This window comes from Hyperolius riggenbachi, chromosome 12 (genome assembly GCF_040937935.1).
Source record: "Hyperolius riggenbachi isolate aHypRig1 chromosome 12, aHypRig1.pri, whole genome shotgun sequence".
Classification (NCBI taxonomy): Eukaryota; Metazoa; Chordata; class Amphibia; order Anura; family Hyperoliidae; genus Hyperolius; species Hyperolius riggenbachi.
In genome coordinates, this window is record NC_090657.1 from 204,254,480 (window position 1) to 204,276,659 (window position 22,180).

General features: G+C 45.0%; 1 protein-coding gene across 2 annotated transcripts in view; it reads right to left on the reverse strand.

The window, feature by feature from the left end:
- The window catches only part of GSG1L2 (GSG1 like 2), a 348,027-nt gene that overhangs the window by 13,477 nt on the left and 312,370 nt on the right, over positions 1-22,180 (reverse strand). The window lies entirely within an intron of this gene.

Below are 22,180 nucleotides of genomic sequence, written 5' to 3' on the forward strand. Positions count from 1 at the left end.
CATGGTGATAGGGTGCCAGGAGATGCAGTCCATCAATGTGCAGCGGCCTGCAGAGGAGAAACTCCGACCAAAAATTTAACTTTATCCCACTCAGTAGCTGATACCCCCTTTTACATGATAAATTTATTCCTTTTCACAAACAGACCATCAGGGGGCGCTGTATGACTGATATTGTTGTGAAACCCCTCCCACAAGAAAAGTTCAAACTTTTGTCAGTTTCCTGTCTGTGAACCTTGTTGCATTGTGGGAAATAGCTGTTTACAGCTGTTTCCAACTGCCAAAACAGCTAGCTGCAGCTACATCACCTGCCAGCAGTAAAATGTTCACTGGAGTTCCTCTTTAAGCGGGGATGCTCAAATTTAAAAAAGGGGCCTCATCACCCTCCCCTTCCCCCTTCAAAAGCACAGTAGTACCTACAAGTGGTGAGTAATCTTCCCGCCAGAAGCATAAATTAAAAAAGTGTACTTGAAAGAAAAAAAATACCAGCTAAACTACACTGCTAACAACACAATGGAACTCCAAGTCAATCATACTTCTGTGAAATCAAACTGTCCACTTAGGTAGCGACACTGATTGACAATCAATTTCACATGCTGTTGTGCAAATGGAATACACAACAAGTAGGCAATTAGCAAGACATCACCAATAAAGGAGTGGTTCTGGTTGATGTTTTGGTCACCTTTGAATGCTGGTGGTGCTCTCACTCTAGTGGCAGCGTGAAATGGAGTCTGCAACCCACACAAGTTGCTCAGGTAGTGCAGCTCATCCAGGATGGCACATCAAGGTTTGCGGCATCTGTCAGCATAATGTTCAGAGCATGGAGGTGCTACCAGGAGACAGGCCAGTACATCAAGAGACGGGGAGGATGACATAAGAGGACAATAACCCAGCAGCAGGAACACTACATCTGCCTTTGTGCAAGGAGGAACAGGAGGAGCACTGCCAGAGCCTTGCAGAATGACCTCCACTTTGTCTGCTCAAACTGCCAGAAAGGCAAAAACTGAAAACTGCACGTACTCAACCTCGTAGTGGAGCCTGTATACTGCTGAGCAGGAATAACAGCACATCTAAAATCTATCACAGTATCAAAAGAACAAGTGCCATCACTCTGCAGGCTGAATTAATAGAGTAAACTTTAATGGTAAAAAATAACACACATGGGAAAAAAAACATAAAACAATTTAAAAAGCACTGGAGCGCTCCGTACCCAGACATGCCACAAACACACTCTCAAAACACCTCCCACACACAGGGGTACCGGTACCACCGACAAGAATCTCAACCCTGCAGGGAGGGAATGGAGCAGAGTGGGGATGTAGGCCGCCTGCAAAGTGTAAAACTACTGGCCGGGATAAAGTCAAAATGGCTTCCAGGTTAACGGCAACAGGTAAGTAAAAAATCTTCACCCGCGTCGCGGGACTCACCACTCTTCATCCAAGTGTCGTCCTTGATTAGCTGCTGTGCGCACATTGGGAACTTTCACTTTTTCGCCGGACCTCAATCCGAAGGGAGAGATGCCCGGCCACATGAATCCAAAGGCAAGCCAGCAATGCCTATGATGAATCCCGGCTCAGATACACTCCGGATAGCTCCAGGACAAACGTGCGGGTTGAGACCCCCTCTCAACCCGCACGTCTGTCCTGGAGCTATCCGGAGTGTATCTGAGCCGGGATTCATCATAGGCATTGCTGGCTTGCCTTTGGATTCATGTGGCCGGGCATCTCTCCCTTCGGATTGAGGTCCGGCGAAAAAGTGAAAGTTCCCAATGTGCGCACAGCAGCTAATCAAGGACGACACTTAGATGAAGAGTGGTGAGTCCCGCGACGCGGGTGAAGATTTTTTACTTACCTGTTGCCGTTACCCTGGAAGCCATTTTGACTTTATCCCGGCCAGTAGTTTTACACTTTGCAGGCGGCCTACATCCCCACTCTGCTCCATTCCCTCCCTGCAGGGTTGAGATCCTTGTCGGTGGTACCGGTACCCCTGTGTGTGGGAGGTGTTTTGAGAGTGTGTTTGTGGCATGTCTGGGTACGGAGCGCTTCATTGCTTTTTAAATGGTTTTATGTTTTTTTTTTCCATGTGTGTTATTTTTTACCATTAAAGTTTACTCTATTCATTCAGCCTGCAGAGTGATGGCACTTGTTCTTTTGATACTCAAACTGCCAGAAACAGTCTCCATGAGAGTAGTACCGTGTTTCCCAGAATTTAAGACCGAAAATAAGACCTACCATATATTTTGAGTATGCTTGAAATATAAGACCTCCCCCTAATATAAGACCTAGTGGCAGACCTGCTCCTGCTTGCCTGCTCCCTTTACCTCCCCTAATTCACACCGCAGATTAGCGGTGACTTGCGGTGAAAGCAGCTACAGTAATATATCCAGTAACAGCGCTGCCCAATACAGGAAGTGATGTCTGTTTACTTCCTGTCGGCTCTGTTACTGGATACATTACTGTAGCTGCTTTCACTGCAAGTCACCGCTGATCTGCGTTGTGAATTATCCCAAGCATAATCAGCATAGGGTTCCAGACTTGGGCGGGCAGGTGATGGGAATCTATCTATTGTATACACTAAAGGGGATCTGGCTACCACCATAGAATATAAGACCTCCCGAAAATAAGACCTAGCACAACTTTTGAAAGACAAATTAATGTAAGACAGTGTCTTATTTTCGGGGAAACACGGTATGAAGGCTCAACGTCCACAGGTGGGGGTTGTGTTTACAGCCCAACACCGTGCAGGACATTTGGCATTTGCCATAGACCACCAAGATTGTCAAATTTGCATTATTTAGGGGCCGTAGCGCCCTCCATGTGCTCGCCAGAAGTAGCCTGACTGCCATTAGGTACCGAGAGAAGGTCCTCAGACCCCTTGTGAGACCATATGCTGGTGCGGTTGGCCCTGTGTTCCTCCCAATGCAAGACAATGCTAGATCTCATGTGGCTGGAGTGTTTCAGCAGTTCTTGCAAGATGAAGGCATTGATGCTATGAACTGGCCTGCCCGTTCCCCAGACCTGAATACAAATGAGCACATTTGGAACATTATTATTATTGATTTATAAAGCGGCAACATATTCTGTGACGCTGTACAAAGTAGGAAAACAAACAAGACGTACATTATGATACAGACAATGATATACATCAAATATGAACATTGGTACAAAATACAGAACTGGTGGTTACAATGACAGAAGTAGCACGATTAATAAAATGTATAACAGAGTGCAAGCCATGAAATGAACAACAAAATCCAAGTCACATAAGGGTGAGAGAGCCCTGTCCTTGCGAGCTTACAATCTAAAGGAATGGGGGGGAAACAAAAAGAGGTGGGGAGGTCCGCAGTATGCATAAAGGCACAGTGCCTGTTAAGGCTATCTAGTATGGAGTAAAACTTGAGAGGTTGAAGGGGAATAGCCTAAGTTAGAGCCTAAGTAAGAGCATAGGGTGCGTTTAAAGATTTCAAAGGTTGAAGAGTGACAGATGTGCTGTGGAAGGGCATTCCAGAGGTGGGGTAAGGCACGTGAGAAGTCTTGTATATGTGAATGTGAGGAGGTAATTATAGAGGAGGACAAAAGAAGCTCCTGTGCAGATCTGAGATTGTAGTGAAATCATGGAGTGTATAAATACATTTCTTTTGTGTTATACTTTAAAACACACCTGTTTCTGAGTGTCCTTTGGAGTGGCTAGATATCCACCTCTGCCACGCCCATGTTTTAACATTTTTATCATATTGTTTTATTCTTTTGGCGCCTCTGTTCACTTGCACCAAGATCTTAGATTGTGGTTGAGTTGGTATCTGGAAACTAGTAAGGAGATGTATGGGGGGAGAGAGATTGTGAAGAGCTTTGTAGATTAGGGTTAAGAGTTTAAAATGGATCCTCTCGGTAATTGGCAGCCAATGAAGAACTTGACAGAGAGGAGCAGCGGAGGAAGCCCAAGAAGAGAGATGAATGAGATGAGCAGCCGAGTTCAGTACAGATTGGAGGGGTGCCAATGGGTTCGTGGGCAGTCCACCAAGCAATATATTACAATAGTCTAAACGAGATATAATGAGAGCATGTACCAGGGGCGTCGCTAGGGCCTTTGATCAGGGGCACCGCCCCCGAACCTGTTGCCATGGTGCCCCGGATCACATTGCGCAGCAGGAGGGGCACTGGGCGTAGCGGGCAGTTAAAAACTCACCTTCTTTTCCGATCCCCGCAGGCAGTTTCCATCTACTTCCGACTTCCTTTCCCAGCGACTGTCGCCTTGGTTACAGCGCCCACTGTGATGACGTGACCGATGGGACGCCGGATGAGGAAGTTGGAAGGAGATGGAGGCTGTGCCTGTGGCGATAAAAGGTGAGTTTTTAACTACACCCGCTCCCCCCTGCGCCCCTAACTTACACTGGGGTAAGCTACCTATCTAATCTATACAGGGGGAAGCTACCTATCTAATGTATACTGGAATCACCTACCTATCTAATCTACACTGGAATCATCCACCTACCTAATCTATACTGGGGGAAGCTACCTATCGAATCTATACTGGAATCACCCACCTATCTAATGTATACTGGAATCACCTACCTATCTAATCTACACTGGGGGAAGCTACCTATCTAATCTATACTGGGGGAAGCTGCCTATCTAATCTACGCTGGGGGAAGCTGCCTATCTCATCTATACTGGGGGAAGCTACCTATCTAATCTATACTGGGGGAAGCTACCTATCGAATCTATACTGGGGAAGTTTACTATCTAATCTATACTGGAATCGCCTACCTATCTAAACTATACTGGGAGAAACTACCTATCTAATGTATACTGGAAACACCTACCTATCTAATCTATTCTGGTGGAAGCTACCTACCTAATCTATACTGGGGGAAGCTTCCATCTAATCTATACTGGAATCACCTATCTAATCTATACTGGAATCACCTACCTATCTAACCTATACTGGGGGCAGCTACTTATCTAATCTATACTGGGGTAGCTACCTATCTAACCTACACTTGAGGCACCTACCTATGGCGGGAACCTACCTATCTAACCTACACTGGAGGCACCTACTTATTTAACCTATATTGGGGGAACCTACCTATCTAACCTATACTGGGTGAACCTACCTATCTACAGCCAAGCAAAGCCCCAGGGCCCCAGCACAGCAAAGCACAGCCCCCAGCAAATCAAACCCCCCAGCCTAGCAAAGCCTCCTGGTCCCAGCCCAGCAAAGCATACAGCCAAGCAAAGCCCCCCAAAATGCCCCCAGCAAGTCACCTAGCAAAGCCAGGCCGGCTCAACATCACTGCCAGCCAAGCTGGCACAGTATCACTGTTAGCCAAGCCGGCACAGCATCACTGCCAGCAATGATTAGCATAGCATAACCACCAGCCAGGCAGCCCAGCATCACCGCCAGCTGAGTACAGCACACAGGCCAGCCAGCCGAAGACAAGACAGAAGCTAGGTGAGGGACTTATTTATGTGAAATACTGCCTATTGTATATATTTACGTTACGCCACTGCTATGTGCATGTACATTTAGCCCCACCTATGACCACACCCACTTTCCATGGCATGGCCACACCCATTTTTTGCCACGGCACGCATAGCGCCACACAATCATTCCCTCTTGGTGTCCCGGATCTCCCAGGAACCTAGAATCGCCCCTGGCATGTACTAACATTTTAGTAGTGTCCTGGGTGAGAAAAGGTCAGATGCGGGATATGTTTTTGAGTTGGAGATGACAGGAGCTGGTTAGGGAGAGAGTGTGAGGAATAAATGAGAGAGATAAATCAAATATTACCCCTAGGCATCATGCTTTGTGAACTGAAGTTTTAGGGGTGTTATACCCTATACATCATGTCTCGCTGCCTCCATCCACCAACAGTTGCACCACAGACTGTCCAGGAGTTGGTGGATTGTTTAGTCCAGGTCTAGGAGGAGATCCCTCAGGAGACCATCTGCCACCTCAGGAGCATGCCCAGGAGTTGTAGAGAGGTCATACAGGCAAGTGGTGACCACACACGCTCTTGAGCCTCATTTTGTCTTGTTTTAAGGACGTTACATCAAAGTTGGATCAGCCTGTAGTGTTTTTTTCCACTTTAATTTTGAGTGTGACTCCAAATGCATGGGTTGATAAATTTACATTGATATTTTGTGTGTGTTTGCGTTGTCTGCACATTCAACTATGTAAAGAACAAAGTATATTTAATAAGAATATTTTATTCATTCAGATCTAGGATGTCTTATTTTTGTGTTCGCTTTATTTTTTTGAGCAGTGTATATTTTGGAACCCCAGAATCCTATTTGCACAAGTTCATCAAGACTTAAGTCTTGCAAGAGTTCAGAAGACTTCTGTGTGGGAGTGTATTCTTTGCTCACTGCTACTGGTTTTTTTCTGGTTTCTGTAAGCTCAAAGGACTTATCCCAGGCACAGCAGACAAAAGGCAGAGAAAAACGTTTAGACAACAGACAACTCTCAGTAGCAAAAGTCAGCAGCGCCTCCCCTGACCACATCTTCTCAAAAGGAGTAAATGGCAGAAACTGGAGTCATGCATGTTGCAGGAGTCCCTCCTACAGCCATTTGAGCAACACAATTACAGGACAGAATGAAGAAAGTTTCTAATAATACCAGACTTTAGGGTTTCTACCTGAGTACCCCCAAGGGGAACTTTTTTTTGTTACAGGTTCTCTTTATGGAAGATGCGTCACATCGAGGAGCTGTGCTTGACGACTGACCCACTGATTGTCTTGCAGGATCCAGAAAATGGAGACATGTTTAGCACCGAAGAGGAGGGAGGCAGCAAGAACACTGAAAAAAGTGCATTGCCAAAAATAATAATGTAATAATTATTATTAATTGTAAGTACTATAATTATATATTATAATTGTTGCTAATATTAACTGACAGCACAATACACAGCTCGCTATGTGAAATAAGGCACGACAATCAATAAAGTTTATACAAATATTTATGCATTTGCTGGTGGTGACTCTTTGTCCTTTTAAGTCACCTTGTGGTTAGGAGGTCAGTGCAGAGCCGCACAGGAAGTGAACCCTCGTCTGTGCGTTGTTACATGTTTTATCTTCCCCTCTCACACTTCCTGTTACAGGAGCCCCAGGACTAGGCCGAACGCTCACGTGTGGTAAGGTCTGATAAGCTTTCTGTTTAGTTCTCGCCCTGAAAACAGCAATTGTGGAATAATCTCTATCTTTGAAAAACAAAATGAATTCTGCAGAAATTATAACTTTTCTGGAGACCAGGTGCTTATCACGGTCACACTGACGATCAGCTTCAAATCATTTCCTCTTTAAGGCCCCTTTCACACTGCTGCATTGCGTCGTTCTCCGTCACTGCTCTAACATCGCAGCGGTCATTAGTCTCTCTGAGACTGGCCACAGTACCCGCGGTGGAACGCAAAGGAAGCAGAGCCAGATAATCCACAAGGTAAACCTAGGCAGTTACCTAGGGTGGAGAGAGAGTCTAGGGGCCTGGCCGATGCTAGCCCCCACCAAATCTTACTAAAAAAGCCAGGTGACCATCAGTGGTGGGTAAATACTGCTATCTTGCCAGGGCCCCATTCATCTTAATCCTTTTCTGGATGGAAGTAGCTCAGACGATGAAGAGGCGACACTGACTCCGTGCATTGCCGCGCGGTATGAGCAGTACTGCTTGGCATGCAAATGCATTGGGGTCAGTTGTTGCAATAGCAGTGCAGATCGCATGAAGCAATCGGTCAAAATCCAGTGGCGTACTTCCTGTCCAGCAGGTCAATGAGTGGGGGCGGGGCTAAACAAATCACCCCATCGGCTCACTCCACATAGGGTGTATGAAATAGGAAATGGTGCGGTGCGATTTTCCTTACGCATTTGAAGTCCTTGGGAGGAGAATTGAAGAGTAACACAGATGGGACAGAGTATAAGAGGGGCAAAAAGCAGCACGATGAAGGGAGAGTGACCAGGAATTCTATAGGGGGCTCAGGCCTGGAAAAGCCCCAGACATGTATGAAGTTTTTTGCTTATTTTTTTTGAGTTCAGGTTTCCTTTAATTCAGAGTTGATGAGAATGTAATGCAGAGTAGAGAAGAGCTTGCGAGGAGGGAGCTATGGAATAGAGGTATGTTTTACCTGTAAGACCTCTTCTTGCCGTGGCGCTCCACGCTGTGCTCTGTCCTCCCGACACTTCCTTCTTCACAGCAGGAAGTGTCAGGAGGATGGAGCGCCACTGCAAGAGGCAGTTATACAAGTACATTATCCTCCCTGCCGAGGCCCCCTCCTCGAACAAGAATGAGTACAGTTATGCTTCTCACTCAACCCGATGGAGAGCTCTGATGAGGATTTCTGCCCAGGGACTTGGATGGTAAGAGGACAGCAGCGTTTTATTCTGCCCTCTCTGTTGCAGTGCTGACAGCAAAATAGCTGCATTACGATATGTGTCCCTGTCAGTGTTGTCTTACTCCAGTCACCTGCATCTGCTCGCTCCTCCTCCCTCTCTTAGCATCATGGTCACAGGTAGGAGCAGAGTGCAGAGTGGATGAGTGACCATTGCATGAAGAGCACGATTGAAGCACTTTGAAACCAAGGTCACACCTGCTATATATGAGGCTAAGCCAATTAACGACACAGTGTGCTATAGGACCTGGGAGTTAGCCTAACCTGAAATAAAGAGGGGTAATCTGAAGACACTGCAATGTCATGTCCTCAGAGGAGCTCACAATCTAATCCAGGCATGGGCAAACTTGGCCCTCCAGCTGTTAAGGAACTACAAGTCCCATGATGCATTACAGGAGTCTTACAGCCACAGTCATGACTCATAAAGGCAAATGCATTGTGGGACTTGTAGTTCCTTAACAGCTGGAGGGCCAAGTTTGCCCATGCCTGATCTAATCCCTACTATAGTTATGGCCTAATGTCCTGCTATACTATTATTATTTATAAAACCCTGACATCTTTTGCAGCACTTTACAGTATACATAGTCATGTCACTGGCTGTGCTCAGAGGAGCTCACAATCTAAACAATCTAACCTCTACCATAGCCATGGTCTAATGTCCTACCATATTTTTATGTATTTATATAGCCCTGACATCTTCTGCAGCACTTTACAGAGTACACAGTCATGTCAATGACTGTTCTCAAAGGAACTCACAATCTACTCCTTACCATAGTCAACAATCTAATGTCCTACCATATTATTATGTATTTACAAAGCCTGGACCCAATCTATTCACTACTGTAGTCTAAGGCCAAGTTTTAGCAGGAACTAAGGGGGGTCCAGCAAACTAGGTTTGGAGGCTTTAGCAAACTATTGGTGGTGGTGGGGCTTGGCAAACTAGGTCTCCCCGGAAGTCTTTAATTACGCCACTGGCTATAATGAAACAGTCTCTTACAGATTGCAGCCCTGTTATTTTTAATTCTATATTCTGTAAAATCCAATTTTAGGAGGATGACTGCTATTTTACTTATTTAACAGATAGGACCACACTTTTAGCAAAGGTAAAATATAGATTTGGATGCAGTTGTCCTTTAAAACTACCTAAGTGAATTTGTAACCGGACTTACATTTCACCAAAATAAACTGACTCTGTTTGCCCACATTTACAGAAAAAAAATCAAGTAACACTGGATACATCATTCTCAAACTACATGAAAGATTAATTCTGCTGGATCATCATGACAACTCTTCTCGATTGTCCGATCTGCTTGGACATTAACACTGACCCCGTGACACTGATGTGTGGTCACACCTTCTGCCGCCATTGTACCACAAAAGCATTTGACGCCAAAGAGGTTAACACTACTTCAACCACAAAGACCGAATATATGTGCCCCGTATGCCAGCACACATACACAAAGCGGCCAGAGCTTGTTGAATCCATCAGTTTACGCAATTTAGTCAACGAAGCCGCAAATGTTCCACCAAGTCAAGAGACCACCAAGATCTCTTGTACTTACTGTCTTGATTCTCTTGTTCCTGCTGTTAAATCATGTTTGCCCTGTGATGCTTCTCTTTGTGACAAACACCTGAAGGTCCACAGCAAGTTACCAGAGCACATCCTAGTAGAACCCACTACGTTCCTCGAAAAACGAAAGTGTCCTGTCCACAATCAAGCGTTGGTGTAACACTGCAATGAGGACTCCGAATATCTATGTGCTTCCTGTAAGGAACTTGGTGAGCATGAAGGACATCAGGTGGACTCACTGGATGAGGCCACCCGAAAGAAGAAGCTGAAACTGGAAACTGTCCTTGAGAAACTTTCGGAGAACAGAGCGAAAGTTCAGGATGGAGTCTGGAGGTTGAAGGAGTTCAAGCAAAACGTGCCCGAAAAAGTGGACAGCATCCTAAAGGAGAATACAGCATTGCTTCAAGAGGTGAAGATAAGATTGGAAACCCTAAAGAACTCAGTACTGAATGACATTACACAGCAGGAAGAACAGATTTCACAGACGGGGTCCGATAGGATACAGGAAATGGAAAGAAATAAAGAAGACCTGTTAAGGAAGATTCGTCACATCGAGGAGCTGTGTTTGTCAACTGACCCAGTGACTGTCTTGCAGGATCCTGAAAGTGGAGACATGTTCAGCACCGAGCAGGAGGGAGGCAGCGAGAACACTGAGGACAGTATGGTCCCTGAAGTGACTGATCTCCTCCAACAACGGATTATGGAGAGATTGCAAGCAGGACTGTCTTCTGTGGTAGAGGCAAGCAGCAGTGAGATGGACTCTATGCAAAGCTAGCCGTATTCAATCCATATACAATCGGCTTTATTCAAGCATCTGCTGTGATGAGCGGGCAATCATTTTTCTAGACTGGATGTTAACCTTTACTTCTTCCATGAAGAGAAGGGAACTTATTCAGCATCAAAAAAGTGCATTGACTTTACCTATCAGCTAAGTCAGAGACATGGTACATTCCACATGAAGAGGTCTCATTGCCGTGTGCGCTTATTAAAACCCAGCCTGCAGGTCTGGTACACTTTTTAGATATGAATTTACCAAAACATTATACAAACTCAATGTTAAAAAAAGGTGGGAGTATAAAAAAGTGGGGTTGGCCAAATGAGGGTGACAAATGAAGTGAGAGGAATATGGAGGCTGCCGCATTTCCTTTTAACCACTTCACCTCCAAGGGTTTTTCCCCTTAAAAAACCAGAGCAATTTTCACCTGTCAGCGAGCCTTCCATTCATTCGCCTATTACTTTACTACTATTTAAGTATTTATCACAACAATCTATATCTTGTTTTTTCCGCCACCAATTAGGCTGGAAAAAGAAGAAAAAATGTGAACATGTTCATTACTTCTCAGTTTTCGGCCATCATAGCTTTAAAATGATACATGATACCGTAATTAAAACCCACACACTTTATTTGCCCATTTGTCCCGGTTATTGCAACGTTTAAAATTTTTCCCTAGAACAATGTATGGCGACAATATTTTATTTAGAAATAAAGGTGCATTTTTTTCAGTTTTGCGTCCATCCCTGATTACATGCCCATAATTTATAAAGTAACAGTAATATACCCTCTTGACATACATATTAAAAAGTTCAGTCCCTAAGGTAACTATTTATGTATTTTTTTTTTTTTTTACAAAATATTTTGGGGGTAACTATTGGGGAGTGTGGTAGGTAAGGGTTAATTTGAGATGTTAAAAAAATGTCTCTTAAGGAAAAGAAATGTGTGTACATGTAATTTTACTATTTAGCCACAAGATGTCCTTGCGCATAACTTCCGTATGCATAGGATGTGTAAGCATCGGTTTTTGTGAATGGCGGCACCGTCTAATAGACAGCTACGGTCATTCACACAGGGACTTAGGTCAATGAATGATTAATTGATCTCCCGGCTAACGACTGGTGGCGGTAGCGATCACAGGAGCGCGTGGGGGGTCGAGCGGGAAGGGACGTAGTAGCTACGTCCCTGCATGGATATGGCATTTTGCAAAGATGTAGTTACTAATCCCAGGGAAGGGAAAGTGGTTAAACAATACTAATTGCCTGGCATCCTGATGATCTTTCAAGAATCAGCAATGTCTGAATCACACACCTGAAACAAGCATGAGGCAAATCCAGTCAAAAACATGATCTGCATGGTTGTTCAGGGTCTATGACTAAGTATTAGGGCCCGTTTCCACTATCGCGAATCCGCATGCGTTGCCCGCATGCGGATTCGCACAGTCAGTACAAGTGGATGGGACTGTTTCCACTTGTGCGTTTCCCCACACGTTTTTCTGTGCAGAAAAAATCTGCAGGGTAGGGGCCTCAGAATTCGCCTGCGTGTGGAATGCAGGCGAATCGCACGCAATGTATTTAATAGGGAAATCGCATGCGTTTTCCCCATTCGTTTTTTGCCGCGATTTCGCATAGGTACCCATGTTAATTCACACAGGCAGTGACATGGTTAAAATCGCATACAGCCTTACCTATGCAAAATCGCATGCGAAATCGCGGCAAAAAACGCATGCGGAATCGCACCCGCATGCGATTTGCCTGCGGTGATTCGCCGGCGATTTCGTAACGCTATAGTGGAAACGGGCCCTTAGAGGCAGAGGATCAGCAGGACAGCCAGGCAATGTGCATTGTTTGACAAGCAATAAATATTGCAGCTTCCGAATCCTTCTCACTTTCGTTGTCCTTTAAGGGGTGTGGCTAAACACAATAGTAGTTATATAAACAGCATATAAAGCCATGTATTGTACAGTCTGGTACAGTAAATCATGTCAGTCCTGCAGTAACCCTGTACTCTATATTAGTACAATAGCCAACAGAAGGATAAAATCTTCATGCACACCTTAGGATTGCTTGTTAATAAAAAAGAATGATTCAAAAACCAATTGCAATTACAGGTGCAATTTTCCAAATAGAAAAAAGACCATACATTGCAAAAGGAGAGCAGTGACTCCGGGAGAACTCCAACACTTTAATTTACAGCTCCTTCTGCCATAAAGTGCAACCTAACAAATTGCTTAAAGCTATTATTATCATAAAATGCAAATCAACCTAACCCTATTCTCACACAGAACCCTCCCTCATACTAATGCCTAACCCTAAACACCTCCTGCTGATGCCTAACCACACCCCTTACATGCCTAACCCCCCCCCCCCCCTTTCACCCGACCTTAACTACCCACACCTAACCTTAACCAACCCCCCCCCCCATGCCTGACCTTAACCAACCACACCTAACCTTAACCAACCCCCCCCCCACGCCTGACCTTAACTACCCACACCTAACCTTAACCAACCCCCCCATGCCTGACCTTAACCACCCACACCTAACCTTAACCAACCCCCCCATGCCTGACCTTAACCACCCACATCAAAAATGACAAAAGGAATTATGAATGGAAGCCACGCATGTGCGGTCCACACAGCGCTCATGTGTTCTGCAACACCTTTACTATGCTACTGTCTGTGGGAGGGACCACTGCACTATCGGGGGGCAATGAAATGGAGCAGCTGTGTGCCACATGTAATGGACAGCCCATAGGCTTCATGTTAGGTCACCACTGCCACCGCATGTTGACATCAGGACATAGTGGTGAGACCTGGGGGAGCACAGGATGGTGCTAAAACAAAACAAAAAAGTTCTACAAAAAGGCTTGTAGCTTTTATCTCCTGTAACAATTCATAGATCACCATCTCCCCCTGAGCAATCTCCTTCTGCCTGCTCGTTCACAGCAAGCCTGAACCACTCCTCCTTAAAGGTGGCCACTAACTTTCCAATTTCTAGTGAAAAATCGTTCAAGCGATCAGAAATCGTATTGGTTGAAAATAATCTCAGTTGATGGGCACAATCGATTATAAAAATAGTTGTATGATTGGATTTTCATCAAAACAAAATTTGGATTTTCTTGGTGGTTGTGATAGATAGGAAGCAAAGATTGGTTCGTTGATGGTGTAGTGAACGATTTTCCTTCCAATCAGAATTATCTGATCGCTCAAATGATCGCTAGAAATTGGATCATTAGTGGCCATCATAAGTCACGTGAGCATGTCTGGGAAGAGTGGTTGCTCTGTCAATTGAAGCCACGCCCCTCCACTGATAGCTAAACAAGGCTATCACTATCCAGCTATGGGCATGTTGCTATAGACTGACTAGAGAAGGGTTAGTTAGTGAGGAGGCAACTAGGGGTGGTTGAGGAGGAAATGAGTGTCTATGAATTGGTATAGCAGGTATTTTCCCTTTTCATTCTATGTCTAGGCCTAGGGCCTTATCCATTGCCCTATCCTGCAGCAATTTGTAAGTCCACTGTGAATGTTTGTTTTGCAGAGCAATACATGCTTTTTATAGTATATTATTTTTGCAGATACTTTGTATATTTTTATAAAAAAATAAAACAACAAAAAAAAACAACACACATGTAAAAGCTTTTTTTTAAATCTCATAATACAGTAAATCCCCATTGACAACATCAGCTGCTGAGGGCCAGGGGAATACATGGTGGATGGCTGCTATCTTTCTTCATACCACAAGATGGCAGTCACAGACCAGAGCTAAAAATAAAATTATTTTTTTTTTCACTTCTACAGCCCTGGATATGTAAAGCTAAAAGCTGGCTTTTAGAATTCTGTTGATCGGGAGCTGATGCTATAAACCTCAATCCATTTTTTTCTTTAAAGAGATTCTGTAACGGAAAAAAACCCACCTCAGTAGTAAGCCTCTGGACCCTATCGAGGCTTTCCCTGTCCTCCTGTGTCCCACGGCGGTCTCGCTGAAGCCCATTGAATGCACAGCCTACAATTTGTCAGGCTGTGCATTACTTTTTCTGGCTCCAGCGGGGGCGCTGTTGCTGCTTTTCCCACGGAGATAGGCGAAAATAGCCGATCTCCATCATGTCCGCTCTACTGCGCAGGCACAGGAGACTTGCACCTGCGCAGTAGAGCGGCCCAACAGCGATCGGCTATTTCCGCCTATCTCCGAGCAGAGAGCCGATACTGCACCTGCGCTGGAGCCGGGAAGGTAAATATTTACATCCCCGCCGTTCGCGGAGCTTTATCGCCGCCACCGTGAGACACAAGAGGACGGGTGGAGCCTCAATAGGATCCGGAGGCTTCCCCCACCCGAGGTGAGTACCCCCCAGGGGAACTTTTTTCGTTACAGATTTTCTTTAAACGGAACATGAACGAGTAAAATTATTTAAAATAAACACATTCCTTCGGGCACTCCAGTTTCCTCCCACATCCCAAAAACATACAGATAACTTAAAGGATACCCGAGGTGAGAGATATATGGAGGTTGCCATTTTTATTTAATTTTAAACAATACCAGTTGCCTGGCAGTCCTGTTGATCCTCTGCTTACAATACTTTAAGCCATAGCCCCTGAACTAGCATGCAGCAGATCAGGTACTATGATTCAGCTGACTCAGGTTTTACTGGATTAGCCATATGCTTGTTCCAGGGTTTTGACTCAGATACTACTTATGCCAGAAGATCAACAGGGCTGCCAAGCAACAGGTATTGTTTACAAGGAAATAAAGATGGCAGCCTCCATATTCCTCCCACCTCAGTTTCCATTTAAGTGACTCCCCCCTAAAATTGGCTCTAGACTATGCTAGCCATATGACTATTGTAGGGACTAGATTGTGAGCTCCTCTGAGGGACATTTAGTGACACGACTATATACTCTGTACAGCGCTGCGGAAGATGTTGGTAATATATAAATACTAAATAATAATAATAATGATGATGATGTACCTGCAAATGAATATTACATACTTACCTCTCTATCAGTTCCTCTCAGAAGCTCCCCATTTTCTTGTAACTACAATTCCTTCCAGTTCTGACTAGATCTAGTCAGACTTGTCTCTCTGGACAATGAAAGCCTTAGGGCCCTTTTTCACTGTTGCTATCAGTTATAACTGAAAGGACAACTGATGTGCAAGGTAGTGTCCATGTTTCCCTATGGCTCCAGAGATATTACATCTTACGGAGTGCTGACCCGTTGAGCGGTTACAGACTCATGGATAAAATGGAGGATGGAGAATTCCATTGTTCACAGTGGACAAGCAGGATGCGGAAGAAGAGAAAGAGATGAATTAGCATACTACGCCGGAGGTAAGTATGATGTGTGTATGTTTATTTTGACTTTTATTTTTCAACTCAGGTTTGCTTTGGCCCCGTTCACACTTGCGTTTCTCTGCCAAACGGACCGGATGAACTGACCGGATCCGGATCGGAACCGTACGGTTCTGATCTGGATCAGATCCGGATCCGGTCAGGTTGCATCAGGTGTACATCAGGCTGCGATCCGGATCCGTTTGGCAAAAGAGAGTACAAATAAATAAAAATGTTGGGGTCTGGGAGGTCAGCAGAAGGTGCACCTGTGGAATCAGGTCCTCCGCTGTTTAGGCCTCACCCCCACCTCTGACATACTGCCAAACAGCTCCAGCACGTTAAAATCACTGCTGCTCCACCCCAAAATGCTTGCCCATGTGTCCCCATCCAAAATCGCCGCTAGAATACGCATAGGAAGTGGGGTAGAACGTCAGGTGTTTGTACCCTGTGTGTTCTGTGCTTCCGTTTCCCATTGGTTTGTATTTCCGGATGGTGCAGTCAGGCTCCGGTCCGGGTGCGTGGGACAGATGATCCGGACCGAAAAATAGCGCATGTTGGAAAAGTGTCCGGAGTCCGGATCCGGTCCGGCTCCGTTCTGTACGGAACGAACGCGTGTGAACGTCTGCATAGCCTTTGCATTGCTATGTGGAACGTACAATTCGTTTGTACAGTATACGGTCCAGATCCGATCAGGCGGATCCGGACAGGGAACGCTAATGTGAACCGGGCCTTTATTTAAAGGGAGCAAAAAAACAACACACTACCAGTATATGCTGTTTAACCACCTGTTATTTATTAATATAGCAAAAAGGTATTTCTCGAGAGACATCACAAGAAAACCTGTTGTATAACTGTAGAAATTACATATAGTTGTATGCACAGAAATAACATTGAACGGGGAATTCCCCAGACTTGACTTAACCTAGATTATCTAAAGCGACCGTGCACAATATAAGATTCTGGTTACCACAATAATACCCGTATCAAGCTTGCTCATGGGGAGAAGCAGGCACGGACGCATTATAGCCAAAAAATTAAAGGCACCTACTATTCCCATTGCTTCTCCAATTGCATACCTCACCCCATGTCCAAGCGACAGCGGTGGTCAACAACCATTAAAAATGCACCTCCCCGCCCCCCCCATGCCCCTAACTGGCTTTTCACCAGCGTGGTGCAATGGTTATCACGCCTAAAGTCTCTAACTGGGTTAGCACCGCTTTGTGAATCGAGCCCAAAGTCTTAATGCGTGCAATATTCCATTTACGGTCAATATTCCATACACGGTGCCTGGTACTATGGCGCATACTATCGAAATAGGACTCCCGCTTCAATACGAACTCTAAGGCCCTGAGTTCTGTGCATATACACAGTTGGACACTCCCGCAGTGAGAAGTATCATGGACGCTGTGGTTAGTTGGGCCTAATCGGCAGCCTGTGAGGACGCTATGGGTCGTATCGGCGGAGGAGGTGGTAACTATATATGAAAAATGGACTATGCTTTACCAGCTTCCACAAAGTTGCAATTTAATTATGACTGTTGGTCTATAAGGTGACCATGTATTTAATATTGCACGCATTAAGACTTTGCCTATGAGACACACAGCGTGGTTGGAACATTGGGCTGTGCGCAGAGGTCCTGCAAGTATAGGCCAGACAGTTACTTTACAACAAGTAGGCCATGTGCACTGAGCCTTGTATCATCTGTGGAGGAGAGACTCTCTAAGGAACAGCATTCCCTAATGAATACATATGGCTCCTCGATGCTGAACTCTGAGTCTATCTAGTGAGCTCTGGATAGAGGATCTTTTGTGGAATTTTTGCGAATAGTTCATACTATATTCTTTTTTCATTTTTGAGTGCCATCCATATTGAATCGATGCAAACACTTATTGGGGTAGCGACCCCTGAGATCTATGTCTTCTATGAGAACATTGTATGCAGGGCATGGTGTTGTGATTGGGGGGGGGGGGGAGGGCATAGGGGGGCGGGGAGGTGCATTTTTAATGGTTGTTGACCACCGCTGTCGCTTGGACATGGGGTGAGGTATGCAATTGGAGAAGCAATGGGCATACTAGGTGCCTTTCATTTTTTGGCTATAATGGGTCCGTGCCGGCTTCTCCCCATGTGCAAGCTTGATACGGTTATTATTGTGGTAACCAGAATCTTATATTGTGCACGGTCGCTTTACATAATCTAGGTTGAGCCAAGTCTGGGGAATTCCCCGTTCAATGTTATTTCTGTACATACATTATATGTAATTTCTACAGTTATACAACAGGTTTTCTTGTGATGTCTCTCGAGAAATACCTTTTTGCTATATTAATATATAACAGGTGGTTGATTAGCATATACTGGTAGTGTGTTGTTTTTTTTGCTATGCTTGTTAGACCAGTGCTTGTACCCACCTGGGTTACATATATCAGCATGTACATTTAGGTTTAGTTGGTTTTGTTGCTTTAAAGGGAACCTGAAGTGAGAAGGAAATGGAGGTTGCCATATGTATTTCCTTTTAAACAAGACCAGTTGCCTGGCAGTCCTCCTGACCTTGTGTCGCTAATCCTTTTAGCCATAGCCCCTGAACAAGCATGCAGCAGATCAGGTCCTCCGACTCAGCTGACTCAAGGTTTGCTTGATTAGCCATATGCTTGTTCCAGGGTTTTGACTCAGACACTACTTATGCTAGAAGATCAACAGAGCTGCCAGGCAACAGGCATTGTTTACAAGGAAATAAATATGGCAGCCTCCATATCGCTCTCACCTTGGGTTCCCTTTAAGGCTCCTTTAACACTGCATTGCAACGAGATTCAGTTATAATCCTGTGGTATGTTTCCAACGACACATTAACTGTGTGGTGTAGAGGGATCCGTCATACTTTATGCTTCCGGCTGGGAACACACGTGACTGTTTTCGTGCGCGTTTTCTGCACAGAAAAACTGAGAACTCATGTTAATCAATGGGCTAGTTCACACTTACTGTGTTGTTCGCGCGCAGAAAAAAAACTGACATTCTGCAATGACTCTGCACATTTTGGCAGTTTTCTCTATCAATTACATTAGCTGCTGTGAAAAAACACACGCGTTTTCCTGCATGGAAACACACTTGGTGTGCAGAAAAACGCGTGCGGAAAACTGAAAGTCAAGTGTGTTCCCTGCCTGCATCACATCCCACTTGCAATATAATGTGACTTTTATGCCACGCGTATAGTGTGAAAGCAAAGCAGCAAAAGGCCCGGTTCACGCTGCTATAGGAAAAACTGATGCATCCAAATGGATCAATTTTTAAAAGGCATTTTTTAAAATCTTTTACATTTTATCCTTTCCGTTAGTTAATGTTGTGCATCTGTCGATCAATCCTATTGATTAACATAGGATCAGTTCACCTCCGTTAGGATCCGGTCCATTCAGTTTGGCTGAACGGATTTATTTTATGGCAGTGTGAAGTCTAAGGCCCGTTATTCCCAAGATGGCAGATAAACTTCTGTATAGACTGAAGGTTTGTACACGGGGCACACAGGAAGGGATCTGGAGAAAAACAATATTTGTTGCTACTATCAATACCAGCACCAGATTTTCCATAAGGCACTGTAGGCTCATGCCTACAGGCACCTGATGATGGAAAGGCAGCTCACTCCCCTCCCCCAGTGCCTCCCTCCCTCTGTCCCTATACAGAGTCCCGAGGAAAGTCTCCATAGAGGAGATCTTCCTTTATCCGGGGGCACCTCAAGCTACCTAATACTTGGGGTCACCTCTGGCTTCTTAATACTGAGGTTACCTCTGGCTACCTAATACTAAGGGGCACATGTGACTATCTACCCTGGGCAGAGGAGAGTTGACATCTAGGCCAGCCAGCATATTTTTGGTGCAGTTCCGCAAGGGTTTTTCAGGTTTGTGGATTGTGAATGCTAAGGTGCGAAAACATCTGTGCCTATAGGCCCCTGTGATGTAAATCTGGGCTTAAAGAGACACTGAAGCGGAAAAAAAATATGATATAGTGAATTGGTTGTGTACTATGAATAATTACTAGAAGATTAGCAGCAAAGAAAATATTCTCATACTTTTATTTTCAGGTATATAGTGTTTTTTCTAACATTGCATCATTCTATATTATGTGCAGATTACACAACACTCAGCATTCAAAATGAGTCTTTCAGAGCAGTCTGTGAAGTAATGACCTCTCCTCTAGCAGAGAAAAAGTAAACAGTTCACTTACAGTTGAGATAATAAAAGTCAGATAACAGCCCTCTCCACGACTAAAGGTCCGTACACACGTCGGACTGGAGGCAACAACGGGTCCGTCGTTGCCTCCCGCTGGGTGGGCGTTCCAACGACAGTCCGGCGTGTGTACGCACTGTCGGCGGACTAATACGGCTGTTTCTGAGCGACCCGGCGGATCGCTCAGAAAAAGCCGTATCAGTCCGCCGACAGTGCGTACACATGCCACACTGACGTTGGAACGCCCACCCAGCGGGAGGCAACGACGGACCCGTCGTTGCCTCCAGTCCGACGTGTGTACGGACCTTAAGACTTAGTCGGAGAGTTAATGGCTTGTTTGCATAGAGATAACAACTGGAGTTTCTTAACTCTTCCTGTACTGGAAACAATTAGACTGATGTATCTGATCTTAATGTTTTATTTCTTAGCTGTACTACACATATAAATCATAATATCATTTTTTTTCGCTTCAGTGTCTCTTTAACCAGCGCTCAAAGGATAACTAAATATTTGTAGATGTCAACCTGCTTATTAGGGCAGACAATTGCAGGGCAGGTTCTAGCCCAATGCTGGGCAAACTATGGCCCACATGCCGTATCCAACCCATAAGCGATATGAAACTGGCCCGCTGCTGGAGGGGCGGATTCCACTTTTCTCTAGCTGCAGAGTTGCGAGCAGTATCTAATTACAGAGTTATCTCACCTAATTGTTGCTTCCAGCACCGGCCTCCATGGCCACAGCCACTGTGGCCTTGGAGATGAGCACTGAAAGCGGCAATTAGGTGAGTTAACCCTGGAATTACCGCACTGCTCGAAACTCTGCTGGGGAAGGAAGGAGAGGAATGCAGTCCGCGGCCCTTAATGTTTGCACATCTCTTTTCTAGCCCTTAGTGCCCTTCCACCCTGCATGCGCTTCAATTAAATAACTGAAGCGCATGCATATTGCCGATCACAACAAGGGCACCATAACTGACATAGTAATCCCGGTGCCCTGTACAGCGTAGTGCGATCCGTTTTACACACAATCGCATACATAGCGCCTGCTATATAAATGAATGGGAGCGCATGCAAATCACATAGCAAAAATAGTGCTGTGCGATTTGCTTGCAATCTCCTATTTGAAAAAATGAAAAGTGTTTTTTTTTTTTACATCATTAAAAATTGTAATCACACCTGCTGATAACACCTATAATCACAGTAAAATGCACACTCGTAAACTAGTGAAAATCGCCATCACAATCGCAATTTTCAGTGTGGAAGGGTCCTTAAAGCACACCTGAGTTGTGTAGAAAGTTTTTTTTTTTAAATGACTAATGGGGTGCAAGTACACTTACTCCTGACCATTTCCGGACCGCTCTGTCTTGCTGTATTATTAAAATTGTTATTACCTGTATTGTGTTGTCTTTCACCCCTATTATCATTTTCTGTATCCTCATTTATTGTCCTGTGCTGTGTAATATGTTGGACCTATATTGCCAGGGTGCTTCCAGTTACTAGGCATGTCTGGTTTGAAACTCGCACATGCACAGTTCAGAATCACTAGTGCACAGCCACAGGCACTTCCTCCGGATTACTCAACAGAAGGGATCAGTCTTACATTACAAGAAGTGTTAGGTAGCCAGAGGTAGACCCCAAACGAAGGAAACCCCCACAGAAGCATCACTGGAGCACTAAGAAGTGACGTACCCATCCACTCCACTGGACTCACCCCTCTGCAGTACAGGAAGGTGGACACACCGGTGGCAAGCTCACCCCTCTGCAGTACAGGAAGCTTGCCACCGGTGTGTCCACATTGCTTGACTGTTCCAACCATTTGTAAGGAAAAACAATTCCTAACAATTGCAAAAATTCCACACTGCACTCAAGGGGGCCTCTCTGGAGGCCGGAGGCCTGGCCCTCGCCAAGGCAACCCTTGTGGCAAGGCCCAAGGG